Genomic DNA, 14,535 nt, shown 5'->3' with positions numbered 1-14,535 from the left:
ACCATGCCGTCTACATATCTTTGCGGGATCTCAACACTGTCCGATCACCAGTAACAGACCTAGAATCGGCCAACGACATCTTTTCTTTAATTAATATCAAACACAACGGTCTTTTGGCCTAATCCCAGGGAAACTGGGCCACGTGAACTACAAACGCGCACAGCCACCTTCGAACTCACTACATTGCTCACGGTTCGTCCGCTTTGCTGTTCTTCGTTGCTGCTCTTCTTCCTTTGCTTTGCTGTTCTTCCCCGATCACGCGTGGGCGTGAGGCACTGGTCCCGTGCTCGGCCTATGTTGCCAGCTGGCTACGTCACGGTTCCAAGCACAATAAAATACTCATCATTTTGATCACTTTTTGGATTATTGAACCGCCTTTTATAGGATTTTGCACATGAATACGATCATTTTAAGAGTGTTTTTATATTTCAGATTGGTGCTGATTTTCCGCTACCGTGTGGTATCTTATATGAACATATTTTTTACCCTGCAAAAACACCCTGGTGACCGTCCTTCAACTCTACCGGTTGTTTGTGCTCTGCTGCGAGAGGCCAGGATCGCATCAGGTAAGGTCGGCGCCAGATCCAACTTATAACAGGATAGGACGGAGGAAGATGTGTGTTTGTATGCATATCTGTCGGTGGTGAGACAGCAATCAGGATAAAAAATCCGCTCCGAAAGTTTAGAGTTAACCGCTGTTCTGTAGGCTGGAAGCATGGCTAAGCAAATCCTGTACTCAACACGCTCCGAATGGGTCACATGATTGAAAAGTCCCGTAATAGAAATGCTCACCATGTAAGTATTGGTGCAGTTATATGGCATGCTAAGACACATATCTGGACTTAAAACCAAACCTTCGTTATTGCCTAGCGAGTCATCGCGCGCTACGGAACCGGATCAAACGCCGTTATAAAAACATTCACTGCGTCTTCCTCGCATGTAAGCTTGTTTTTGTTGTTTTTTTCAAACCTCACAATGCATTCAGCGATTATGCGTGGCTTGAAGCGCATATCTTGTTCTCTGCATGTGTTCCCCCACTGCCTGCTTATATTGTGCGAGCCCTTGGTCATGACCATCCAAAGCATGGGGCCTTCAGCAAGCTATAATTCACATCTGACGCTTCAAAGCATGTGGACAGATAGCCTTAAGCCCTAATCGCAATGACCTGTTTGCCGTTGAAGACTTGTAGGCTAGCAGGTGAAGGACAAAAAAGTTGGAGCATGCATTTCTGGCGCTTACCATCGTCAGCTGGATAAAAAGGTGAAGAGCAAACAAGAAAAATGAGGCATCACACTTATCTCACCGCTGCCGCCACTTCAGCGCTTTGCCTGCGGTCTGATGTCTGCGTTAGAGCGACCTCATTGGTCCGCGTGGTGTCGCGCATGCGCCGCATGTAAACTCGAATGAAAGAGTGACATGCGCTCAAGAACTTCGGGTATCAGATCTCATGTGTCATTTGACGACATATTTGTGTTGGCAATACAAAACAAAGCGTGCGCTTACATTTGAATGGTAGTCTGCGTGCTGCCAAGAACCAGACTGGCAGGTCATCGTTCGGTGGCCATTTGTGTCACTCAAACGCACTGCGTATCAACCATTGGCACACCAGTATGCTTCGCAGATTCAAGAACAGGGCTGGCAGGAAAAAGTTCCAAGCCGTATTTATAAAAAAAATAACACCGCCAAAAATTAACACCGTTATTGACAGTTGAGCTACACCTTCAGGCTAACGTTCTTTAACTGCACAACATCGGTTGTTCCTCTATACAATCACCATGGCACCACTAGGTGGCAGTACCCGCGCCAAACTGGAAATAGTTTTGGGACGTCAATCCAGCGCCTGTAGTGGCAGGGGTTGGAAAGGTGTGACTTCTACTTTTTCCGCTTTTTTCTGCTTCCTTTCCCTGGCCAGCTAATGATGGCGAACTCTGTAAATTACGTCACCTAATGCCTCTTCTCATCTGCATCTGGCCAGATTACCGCCACACATAAATAAAAGAGTCGCAGAATTAATTGACTTGAGATAATTACATTTAGCTGTCCATTCCCCTGGTATTCTACTGGGGAAAACTTATTAGTTCTGTCTTATTAATATGTAGAATGTTCCTGGTAGATAGATAGATAGATAGATAGACATACCAGCCCTCTCAAGCATCGGCTCTTGGTTAGCATTCTACATGGCCTGTACGACCCAGACCCAGTAGTGTAGATCCATACAGGATGTCGTTACCACGCAATAGCCTTTGGTTCCTGGCTGAGATTTGGCAAACCTTAGATCATGATTAACAAAAGTGTGCCTGCTTCTTAGAGATTGCAATAAAAAAGTTCGTGCTGATTTCGCAAAAAGGCCCATAGCTAATGCTGTGTACTATTCATTTTAGTACTGAAATGGTCTGTTAATATGTCTTAGGCGTGCTGTGTTTTATCGTTGCTCTTGTAGTTTGAGTCATATGGCTCACGGAAACGACATTGTTGTAAGTAATCGGTTCACGACTTAGCTCATGAAATTTAAGAAGAATGCGAATGAATGAATTAAATGAAAGGGTGCTTATGCCTCAAAGCGGCACATTTCCCGACGAGCCGACTCAGTTCGCTGGTCGCCCAAAAACAATTGGCTCGTGAGCCCATACGCGACCCAGCTCGAGTCGAACACGAGTCTGATTTTTACAAAGGTGTTTGTTGGCTGTTATGGAGTTAGCATTTTTATGCTGCCTGCAAGTCACAAAGTTTTTTAACGACTGTCCTGTTCAGGTGCTGATAAAGAAACTTTGCGCTTATTTGGTAAAAAGGTTTATAGCTAATGCTGCATACTGTTTATTTTATGCTGTATGCTTCCTAAATTTCATGAGCTAAGTGATCTCGAAATGTCAAACCATCCATATCTCCATTCTCCTGGTTTTGTTTCGAGGAGTAAGGCTAATACTACGGTCCTATCTTTGTTAAAGAGTATGACTTCGTCTTGTTCCTTAACCTGCGAGCACTAATGATAAAAGTGCATTTTTATCGGCATCGTGGTAAATTGACTTTACCACTTGTCTGTGGTCATTTTAAAAAATGTTCGCTGGTCAGCTCATGGCTTCAAAAAAGAAGCATGTGTATATGCATATATTTTGGGTGAATTGTGGAGAAATCATGTTTATATCTAAATATTATATATATATATGATAAATAAAAACCAAAAGCACGATCAAAGCAACTTGACTGCACCGTCCCGTATCAATGTTGTTTGTTCTTGTTCTGTTCTTTCCTAGCTTACCTGCGTTTTAAATACCATAGCCCCTGGTACTAAACCTAAGACATCACAATACATTACGAAAACATATCACAGCAAGGCCGTATAAGTACGTCAGAGGATTTTAGTTGCCTCATAAAGCATTAGCGAATTGTATTTTGCCATCAAGTCAGCAGCTTTTAACTGTCTGTGGTTTTACACATAATGTGATTGACTATATTACCATCTAGATGCATTTTTGATATATGATAAGGTTATGCTTATGGACTATTGTTTGTTTAATTATGACCAACTGACATGAAGCGTAAAGCATTGGTTGCTGTTTCCTCAAAAATGCATGGAGTCACTTCTGCTTGCGTTTCACGCGTGCTTAGCATTCTTTTTGGTTCTTCAAACTGCGCATGCTCATGGTCTGGTAAGTGTTTTTTACCGGAATCGTGATGACAAATATATTCTTAGGTCGAGGAAAGTCGTTCATTCCCTAAATCGCCAGGTGTGCCTTGCGGAATGATCTTGTGACATATCGTTGTTAGCACGTGGCATTCTCAGTGAATAAAACAGGGTATATTAATTTATCAAGCTTTGTTAAGTCCACAATTTTAATTTCAGAACTCCTTCGTCGCACGCTTTTCACTACACGTGGGACCTCACTTGTGCTGCCGTAAGATAGCCTTAAAAGTGACAGGAGAGGGAAAATTTTAATTTACGTTGTCGACAATGCCTTTCTAAGCCCTGATAGGAGATAGCATAGTCACTCTTGAGCGAAAAAGTTCTCCTGCTCTCAACCTGAGTCTTTGTAAACGTCAACTGTCTCGATTTTGCAAAATATTTTATATAATTCTCCTTCAGAAAGATATATTTTTGCACACTGGCCACTGATGTCTTCTTTCGTACCTCTACCTGTGCAAACGGTTTGCCACTCCATCAAATGTAGCTTCTGGTGGTCTCTATTGAACACATTTGTGAGTGATCTGATGAGTTCATGAAAAGCAGCTGTGCTTTGTATACAACACATCCAAACATGCACTTAACTTCCTTACCCAAAACGTAGTTATCTGTGCCATTTTTGAAATGTAGATTGTTCTACCTCCAAACTGCGTTCTTTATCCCTTCTGAAGGAGTTTGATGTGGAAACGGATCACAAGGATGCAAACATTTATTTTCTTAGCACCATTTGTTGACGGAGTAGACACAAATGTAGATAACCATAAGCGTAAGGCTAAAATAGGCTGTTGAGCCCTACATAAAGGTGATGAATGACTGACTTAGACGCAAAGAAGTCGAAGACGAAGGCGAAAGCTGAGCAGAGAGAAGAGCAGGTGCTCACGAAATTTCAACCGCTGCCCATCCTCCGCTCGCGTTGTCCGTCCCTCCGCCCCCGTTTGTCATCCCCTCCGCTTCGTTGTACCTTAACACGGCGTACGGCTGAAAATTTATGACTCCTTGATTTCTCGGTGCCCAACTTTTGTCCTTGTCGCACCGTCCCATATACGTCCACGTCAGTTTTTTATCACCTTCGCATGCTGTTTAGCGATCACTTAATTCAAATATATGAAGATGCCCGATCACATACAGGTTTTCCGTCAACTGAATAAACGTCAAACATTAGGTAAGGGCTTCATACCAGCCGGAAGCCGTAATCGGTCCAAATAAACACGACTAGGGTGTCAATATGTGGGTGTGGGTGTCAACATGTTAACTGTCGCACACAACCGTTTGGCCGTGAGCGACTCCATACAAACGCACCCCGTTCTCCGGTGTCAGGATGTCGGCTTTCATTAACGCGCATTAGCCTTTCTCAGATAGGCTGTTTCTTTTTGTGTTCCTCAGGCTTCCGTGCTGTCTGTCTGTCTGTCTGGCTGTCTGGCTCTATTAGCGCGCCTGGCCCTGGCGTGAGATGCTGCTTTTGTCCCGTTTTGCTCCGTTCCGGCGTGCTGTCAGTGTGGCTCTTTGTCGTCAGGCCGAGTCTGTGATGTGGCACAGCGAGTCTGCCTCCGGCGCCGAGTCGGATGCGATGAGGACGTCGGCAGAGGCGAGCAGCCGCGGCTCGCTCACCGCTGCGGAGCTTTCCGGCGAGGCGACGCCCGCGCACGCCTCCCACTGCGTGCCCGGCGCCGGCCCGCGGCGCCCCCACTCTCCCGGCCCGGCCTCCGAGCACCGGCTGCAGCTGCGCCGGCGCCAGCTGCTGCAGCTGGCCGTGCGACACGTCAGCAGCCGGGCGGGTGTCCGCCGGAGCCGGCAGCCGGCGATGCCGCGCGGCGGCCGCGGCCCGCTCGGTCCGGGCCGGCCTCAGCTCGAGCGAGGAGCGAAACTGGACGCCCTGCGGCGCGCCGACACGGACGACTCGGCCGGCCGCGCCACCACCACAGACCGGTCCGGGCCGCCGTCGCGCTCGCCTCAGCTTCCAGTGCCTGCGCGAGCTGGACCGGCTGTCGGTGCACTCGCGGCGGGGACCGGCCGACGACCGGCTGCCGTCCACGCCCCCGGCCGGCGGCCGGACGCTCGAGACGCCGCCGCCGCTCGGTCGGCTCCGGCCGGACGAGATCGTCATACACAGCCTGCCAGCCGCCGCCGGCTTCCCGACCAAGTCCGTCTCGTTTCTGCGCTGCGACGCGCCGTCGGCGGCGCCGCCTGTGATACACGTCCAGCCGCCCAGCCGCAAAGCGTCGACAGATCTGCCACCTATACTGAGCGGCCGGCGCTCGACCGCTGGCAGCGCCCCCTGTCGGTCGGCCGACGGCGGCCACAGCGAGCGGGCGCCTTCACCGCTGCGGGCCATGGACTTGTTGCGCGTGCTCTCCAGGACCATCTCTCCGACAAATGGAGCCGCCTCAGGCAGACACCGAGGCGAAGGTCGGAGGTCGAGCGGCGGCAGCCATCGCTCCAGGAGGAAGCGGCAGGAGAGTTACGTGTGACGGGAATGCTGCAGGTGTGAGACAGGTCACCTTGCCGCGTCTGGAAGATAGCCACCGATGCAGAAAGGTCGTTTCGAAAAGGTCACTGCGTTTCACTGAGCACCGTTTCAAATTTGTGTTGCAAGGACTCATTTTGCAATGAAATAAATGATGTCTGCATTGATATCTCCATTGATGTTATCAACAATGTGTCCATTGATGTAATTTACATTGATGTATGCATTGATCTTATCTACACTGATATCCCAAATTGGAAGTAAAATACCACAAAAAATAGAAAATACAGATCTTAATGGTGGCTACATGGTGCAGTAAGCTGGTTCATCATATTTTTACCAGTCCACGTAGGGTTAATGTTCTTCTTTGTTACATCTCTTATATCCCAAATTGGAAGTAAAATACCACAAAAAATAGAAAATGCATACCCTAATGGTGGTTACTTGGTGCAGTAAGCTGGTTCATTATATGCTTACCAGTCCATATAGGGTTAATGTTCTTCTTTGCTTGGCAGCTGCGGATGGGAACTTTTATGTCATGCGAGTCATTTTTCAAACGCAGGCCTGTGCGCGCTAACGCGCACACAGGCACTGTTATGAGCAACACCACCAGCTTAAACGCGCGTGGACCGCATGAAGTGTACCGCAGGAAGCCGCGTCCAGGAGCAGTTGGTGTGGCCATGGTTAGTGCGGTGTCTCAGCGCCGAGATTCGCCGCCGTCTTCCATCGAGGTCAAGGCCAAAGTTCAGCTCAGAGGTCAAGGCCAAAGTTCAGCTCAGGGGTCAAGGTCAAAGTTCCGACGCCGCCGGGAGGGGAGATCCTGTTTACGCGCCGCGGGTGTGACGCGGGATGGGGGGGGGGGGCTGCGGCGTGTGGTAACGCGGCGCTGGTCGGCCCCTCCCGCCCGTGGTGCACGTGGGTTCGGTCGACCCACAGTGGTGTCGCTGCACGTTAGCAGCCAGGGTGTGGCATGGTGAGTGAACAGCCAGTACAAGGTAGTTACGCGCGTGCGCTCTTTTGACACCTGCACGTGTGTTGCCACCGTTTAAGGCATGGTTAAATCAGCAAGTGACCACAATAATGAGATCGAGCCCGCTACAAAACAAATTGGTTTTCATGCAGCATGTAAAGAATTATCTTTTTTAAAAGATACATTCCCGTGTCCCAACATCTGAAACAACTTAATCATGTTATTGGTGCAAGCGAGAAAGGACGCGCACGCATGTTTTGTTTTTGTTGTGGGGAGGGAGTTATCAGCTCCGAGTTATTTTGCTGCCGGTTAACGACCCTCATTATACCACACGGTACCTGTAAGGCGACGTTAGTAAGCAAACTTTGGTTTTGCCCGCACAAAGAGGCCTTTCAAGCTGTCTTTGAATCGCCAGTGGTTCCGAACTCATGGTCCACCCGAGACCATGGCTCAGTTCGAAACGTCGAAGTTGGGAAATTATAGCCAGTGCTTGCTTGATGACGTCATCTAACCAGTACCTCCTGGTAAGTTGAAGTTCGAATATGGTCAGGATAAAAACTCACAACCCAACATGTTAAAATACCGCCGCTTACTCATTTCGCTCTCGGTTGTAACGCTGTCGACCGAAACGCTTCCATCATTTAAAAACCACAGCTGCGCACTGGCCAACCACGGAGCTTCACAAACCGACCTACTGGTACGCTGACCACTGGCATACCGACCAACTGGCATGCCGACCTATTGCCATGCTGACTGCTGGCACACCGACCTACTGGCATACCAACCTACTGGTATACCGACCAACCAGCATACCGACCTATTGTCATGCCGACTGCTGGCATACCGACCCACTGGCATACCGACCTACTGGCATACAGACCAACTGGCATGCCGACCTGTTGCCATGCTGGTTGCTGGCATACAGACCTACTGGCATACCAAACTACTGGCACGTCGACCAACTGGCATACCGACCTATTGCCTTGCCAACTGCCGGCATACCGACCCACTGGCATACCAACCTACTGGCATACCGCGATGGTACGGTGTGGGCGTAGGGAGGAGAATTTCAGTGAAAGCTTTTGGTGTGACTGACAGCGGTATGGCAGGCAGGACATTGTCACCGATAGCGACTTCTTCAGCCTCAGACACGGAGCCTTGCGTGCTTTCTTGTGAGCGTGATGCTGCGTATAGAGCAGGGATGAGTCCAGTATTATGTCAGGTTGGGCCGATTAAAAAGCAAGATAGTGCTAGTGTTCCGTCAGCAAGTCAACGCCATCCAGTTTACAGGGCAATACAGGCCCTGATATACAAAACTTTAGCGAGCATAGCCGCTTGACCTTGAATAAGGCTACAGGGCAAGTATTGTGGAGGGCACTTTTATGCAGTGTTCGCATGGCGACCAGTCTGTTGATTATTGTTAGTCTTTGATGTGTAAGATATTGCAATAATGGGAAAGAATGAGATGGCTGCCATACGGGAATAGCATACCGCACACAGTGATGCGCGCACCAAAATCAATGATCATCCCCGAGCAGCGCTTTACCCCTTTAGAAAAACACTGAGCAAGGGGCGTTACAAAAAAAAAATGGAGCCAAGAAATGCATAGATGCGCGTCAATGGAAGATATTTCATACGACTCGGACGGAACTACGAAGGACCTGGACTGACTAGACTGCATGGACTGGCTGGGTTAAAGTTCCTGGACATAGTACTGGACCTGTCGCTTCGCTCCTAATGAAACAACCCACTGAAGCACATTCTACCCAAAAGCTCAGCCAGGCAATGCATTAATAGGGCGTGCAGAACAGTGATACAAAGCTTTAATGAAAATTTTGCCGGCGCAGGGTGTTGCAAACTGTTTTAGAAAGAGCTGATCTCATAATATAATTCATACACATTGCAAAAACTTGTAAGCATTCATTCCCGGTCAAGGTAGTTCAAAGTCAAGGCAATATGTAACCTTGTGTCACCTTCTCAGCGAGTAAGGTACAGCTCCGCTCAGTGCACAACCGAGAATCTGAGGCAAATCACCATTACTGTGCTAAGCGTGGTCTGAAAGGTCGCTCAAAGAGTTTATTCGCAGAAGTATGTAAGTGTTGCAGAATATGAACGGAATGTTTGTCATTACCTATGCTATTTGCAGCGGTTATCTGCATTCATCTAGCTTATCTAGCTTGTGTGTCATGGAATCGGCGGAGTTAAATTTGCAAAAGCCCGTGGAGGAAATACATAAGCTGGGCATAGGGACTGTTTTTAGTTACTCCCAAGAATATTTTATTACGTTCGAATCACATTCAGACATGTTATAGACAGTTGCAGAAAAAGCAGGGATGGCAGAAACTACTGTCTTCAAATTTTGTATTTAACTTGTTCAGGTCTAAGGTCGGCTTAATCCAAACATAAAAACTCATTCACATTTTAAACCGATGCGGAATGGGTCTCAACATCTTTCATAATTGCCAGATTATGTTAGTCATATCCGTATATTCCGTAGGTTTAAGCCCATTGGGTTCGTATGAACTTTGTTTGACCCCTAGCTCTGACCCAGCAGGCTGCCAAGAACTTTAAACTGGCTGGTGATTGGCTTACATAGCATGCTACACCGATACTAAATTGCACTGATGATAGACGATGAGGGACAGACTTAAAAATAATTTAGCATAAAAGGCTCGACTGAACTCAAAATGAAATGCGCACGTCGGAGAACAGAGTAATGCCCTTTCGAATGATGTGTGTTATATTCGGAGTACAATCCGACGACTTCAAGTGAACCGTGTCCCGGTCCCGACTTCCAGTAGACAGTGTCCCGGTCCCGACTTCAAGTGGATCATGTCCCGGTCCCGACCTTACTGATATGCCATGTGTCTCGCCATGCATAAAATGAAGGTATCCCTTGACCTTACTGACCTTACTGACCTGACCCCCGACCTTGTATGGGTTGTAGGGGCTCCAGAAGTCTAGCTCTTGGGTTTTGCTCTTGTAGATTTTGAAAAGCTGGAACGAGAGCTGAGCAACTTGGCGAAGAGTCCTAGACGCCTTTATGTCGCGCTCCCGGAATTTCTGCACTTTAGGAAGGCTGGAGGATGCAAGGACGATTATTATGAGAACCAGATCTCCCATCCGACAGCAGGAAAATACTGACCAATGCGAAGTTGGAGGAAGGAAAGGAAATACATTTAGCAGAGGCGCCTCCAGGGATGGGAGTGCGGGGCTCATATCACCTTCTGTTTTTTGTCTTGTTTTTTTGTCACATGAGGACCTAAAATGGCCAATGTTGTATTCCATCCTTCGTTACGCTGCAGTAAACCTATTCCAGAGGCGAGTCCGGACACTTCAGACACGGGTTATTGCTTCACAAGGAGATCGTGGCCACCAACGTCGGTCGCCAGCGGACGGCTCCAATCACGTGTCCCTACTCACGTCATTTGGAAAACTGGATATGCCCATGAGACCTCTCCACAGGTACGCTATATGGGCACCGTGCCTCATTTTAGCGTACATTTTTAGCGCAACGCCGTTAAGATTTTCATTCAAAATTGGCCAAGTAGTTCTGACGGTCTCAAGAAAAGACAGGGTGGAATTCGCCCCCTCAATCTGGAATAACGTGGAACTCGCTTGGAACTGACTGAGTGTTTTTTTTTTCGTCAATGTATGCATGGCAGTTCAAAGACTCAACGTTCGTGAAAAAATAAATGTTTTAGCAATTGTCTGCATGCAGCACGCTTTGTGCGTGGTGAGAGAAACGAAGCGGTAACACATGTGACAGGATTTATCAGTTATTATCGCATAAATGCAAACCTAACCTGATGGACCCAGAGACCGTTCGAAAAATGTGCCGACGGGTTTGCCTACTGCATTAGAATGCCCGCTATTCATGAGTCGTTACCTGACAGTGATCCACCTATGCATTCTTCAGGCTCTTATTTCAGGAAAACACGACTTACGGCGTTGACTGATGTTACGACGCGAACATTAGCGTTAACGTATGGGCTTACGCGTAACGAGCAACAGAGGCAGGAATATTTGTGTTTACGACCCATAGCCGTATAAACATCGTGGTGCGAACATAACCGGCAGTGTCAAAACAAAGGTATTCCTTATTGATATTGGCCACAGTTATCTAGGCTGCTCGCTTATGTACTTTTCATGATAACAATTTATCTCCCGGCAGAGCACGCTACATCCGAGAGTGGTGTCGACAAAGGTTGCATCAGCCGCTTCTCGGTCGAGCACTGGGGTCGCTATGAGTCGGACCGCTTCGAGATTGCCGGTGGAGATTACTTTTAGTAGTGGTATCTGGTAGCAAGCAATTGTGCAAAAAAAGTAAGTTGTCAGCGTTGGTTAACATTTTAATGATGACCGTTGTAGGCGTGCAGCTGCGAAGCATATCAACTTTAAGTTTGCTAACAAGGTCGACTGGGACTCCCGATCTCTCCTTCCCTGCTACCCCGCTGAAGTGACTTTTGATGACCAGGCGCCAAAGGTCGTGGATGCGGTCCTTGCCGTACTGCGGCCTGGTGACGCGCATCCAACTCAGGAAACGGAATGCGAATAGAGCCCACAACACCAAGTTTAGTCACAGCATGATTTTGTGACTGTTACCTCAAAAATATTTTCCTGAGTTCATGGCGTTTCATCGCATGTCCATGACCCAGCCCTTCTACACAAGCCTCCTACCACGCGCATTGACGCGTACTTGTATGTTCCGTTATTGTATCTAGCTCCCTTTCCGTCCTCTGGCATCATTCTGAGCGTCGTCCCTAGCACCATTCATCCCTGAGAACTGACGCAAAGCTATGGGCAGGGCAATCAGGTGGTCCGTTACCAGTGCGACTGCCAGATCACGTGGCTGGCGCGAGCTGACTGTTGACAGGTGCTACTCTGGCTTCTGCGGCAGCACTAGTGTCTGTAGCCGTCGGCAGCCCGTCACCGATCATCACGCTATCATCCTTGGTGTTGATACGGCCCAGCCCTGCTGTCGATCGTCACTGATAACGCCCTCCCAGTCGGCACATGAGCCCGAGTCGCACGCGTCCGTCACGTGACAGCCGGCCGGCGGCCATCTCCAAGCTAGCTCTGTGTGGCTGCTTTGAGTGTGGTGGTTCTGACTGACTTGGGCCTCGCTGGTATCGAGCGAACACTGTTGTTGCGCGAAGCCTCAGCCTCCGTCCGCGTCCACCGACTGGCTGCGGGAGTGTGGTGGTTCTGACCGACTTGGGCCTCGCTGGTATCGAGAGAACACTGCTGTTGAGCGACGCCTCAGCCTCCGTCCGCGTCCACCGACTGGCTGCGTGAGTGTGGTGGTTCTGACCGACTTGGGCCTTGCTGGTATCGAGGGAACACTGCTGTTGAGCGACGCCTCAGCCTCCGTCCGCGTCCACCGACTGGCTGCGTGAGTGTGGTGGTTCTGACCGACTTGGGCCTTGCTGGTATCGAGGGAACACTGCTGTTGAGCGACGCCTCAGCCTCCGTCCGCGTCCACCTACTGGCTGCGTGAGTGTGGTGGTTCTGACCGACTTGGGCCTCGCTGATATCGAGAGAACACTGCTGTTGAGCGACGCCTCAGCCTCCGTCCGCGTCCACTGACTGGCTGCGGGAGTGGATCACCAAGTCTATGCTCGCGGATTGAGTGGAATGTTTTCCACGTTTAGTAAACACAGTGATGTTTAAAGGGAGTTGGATTGCTTCTTTCGTAGGGATGGCCTCGGAATCCTCCCTAAGCATAGCTTAGTGCGAAGAATCTGACACAGCCAGGCGGCGACAGCAATTCCAGTCTATCGAAGACAATCTGTGCCGACGACGGTTGTCGCAGGTTCCGCGCGGTGTCGTGACAAGGCCGCCTCTGCCCCGTTCTCGCCCAGATCTCACGGCCTGCCTGCAGATTACCGTCGAAGACCAGTTCAACAAGAGTGCGTCTATGAGGCTAGACGGCGCTAGACCAGCTAAGGCTGGTAACGCGTGTGGGGTCATGGAGTAGCTACCTATATACATGAATATGGCGTGTTTTTTAAAGTTGTTGGCAACGGTTTAGGCACACACACACACACACACACACACACACACACACACACACACACACACACACACACACACACACACACACACACACACACACACACACACACACCACACACACACAACACACCACACACACACACACACACACACACACACACACACACACACACACACACACACACACACACACCACACACACACACACACACACACCACACACACACACACACACACACACACACACACACACACACACACACACACACACACACACACACACACACACACACACCACACACACACACAGACACACACACACACACACACACACACACACACACATATATATACATAGTGCCCATATATATATATATATTATATATCCGTATATATAATATATATATATATATATATACTATATATATATATCTACCTATCTATCTCTCTATCTATCTATCTATCTATCTATCTATCTATCATATCCTATCTATCTATCTATCTATCTATCTATCTATCTTATCCATCCTATATCTATACTATATATATATATATATAGCATGATATATATATCTATATATATATATATATATATATATATATCTATCTATCTATCTATATATATATATATATATATATATATATATTTCAAATAGATAAAAGTGACTGTCAGTTATGTTTGGATTGCACTGAGAAGACATTGGAAGTTCACCAAAAGGTGTTCTTAATTTTTGCGGTGAGCTTCTCTGGATTAGCGATAGATGCAACAATGATGTGCACATCGCGTATTTTCAATCACTTAAAAAGGACACTACAAGGCTCCTTACAGACTGAAGCATCAGTTACGCTGCAAAGGCATTGTCGTATGCACGATCCCAGGTTGATCACCGTCTCAGCACTACCGCAAAATTTTACTGAGAGTGGTTCCCAGTACTGGGCCCTAGAATTGCCCCTGAACATGGCATCTACCGGAAATTTATCCGCGGTACGTAGACCATGTCCAGAAAAAGTTATGAAACTTGAACGATCTGCTCGAAACCGTTTCAGAGCAGTCAGTGAAAGACCTGAAGTGGGCAGGAGGACGGAATTAGCTCTGCCTGCCTGGAATAGGGCTAAAGCCTTATGTTGACTAGGTTTATTAGCAGCATTGCCCTCAGATTTTGATTGATTGTGATATGAAGAGCAGTATGCATGAGTCCATGCTATGACATCGACCAGGACATTAAAAACTCAGTTGGGCTAGTGCGTTGCCCGTTCGCGTGGAGCCCCCCCCCCCCCCCCTTTCGGCGTTGATTGACTAATCTGATACGCGCCCGGTCGCAGCTCCAGCGAGCCCACGGAGCCGGCGCTGGCGGACAGGCGGCACGTGCCAGCGGCGCCGCTCCCGCTCCGGCGCGGCGTCGG

The sequence above is a fragment of the Pollicipes pollicipes genome, unplaced genomic scaffold (genome assembly GCF_011947565.3).
Source record: "Pollicipes pollicipes isolate AB1234 unplaced genomic scaffold, Ppol_2.1 Scaffold_4295;HRSCAF=5057_pilon_pilon_pilon, whole genome shotgun sequence".
NCBI classification, from domain to species: Eukaryota; Metazoa; Arthropoda; class Thecostraca; order Pollicipedomorpha; family Pollicipedidae; genus Pollicipes; species Pollicipes pollicipes.
The sequence above is the reverse complement of the archived record's forward strand: the minus strand, read 5'-3'. Positions refer to the sequence as shown.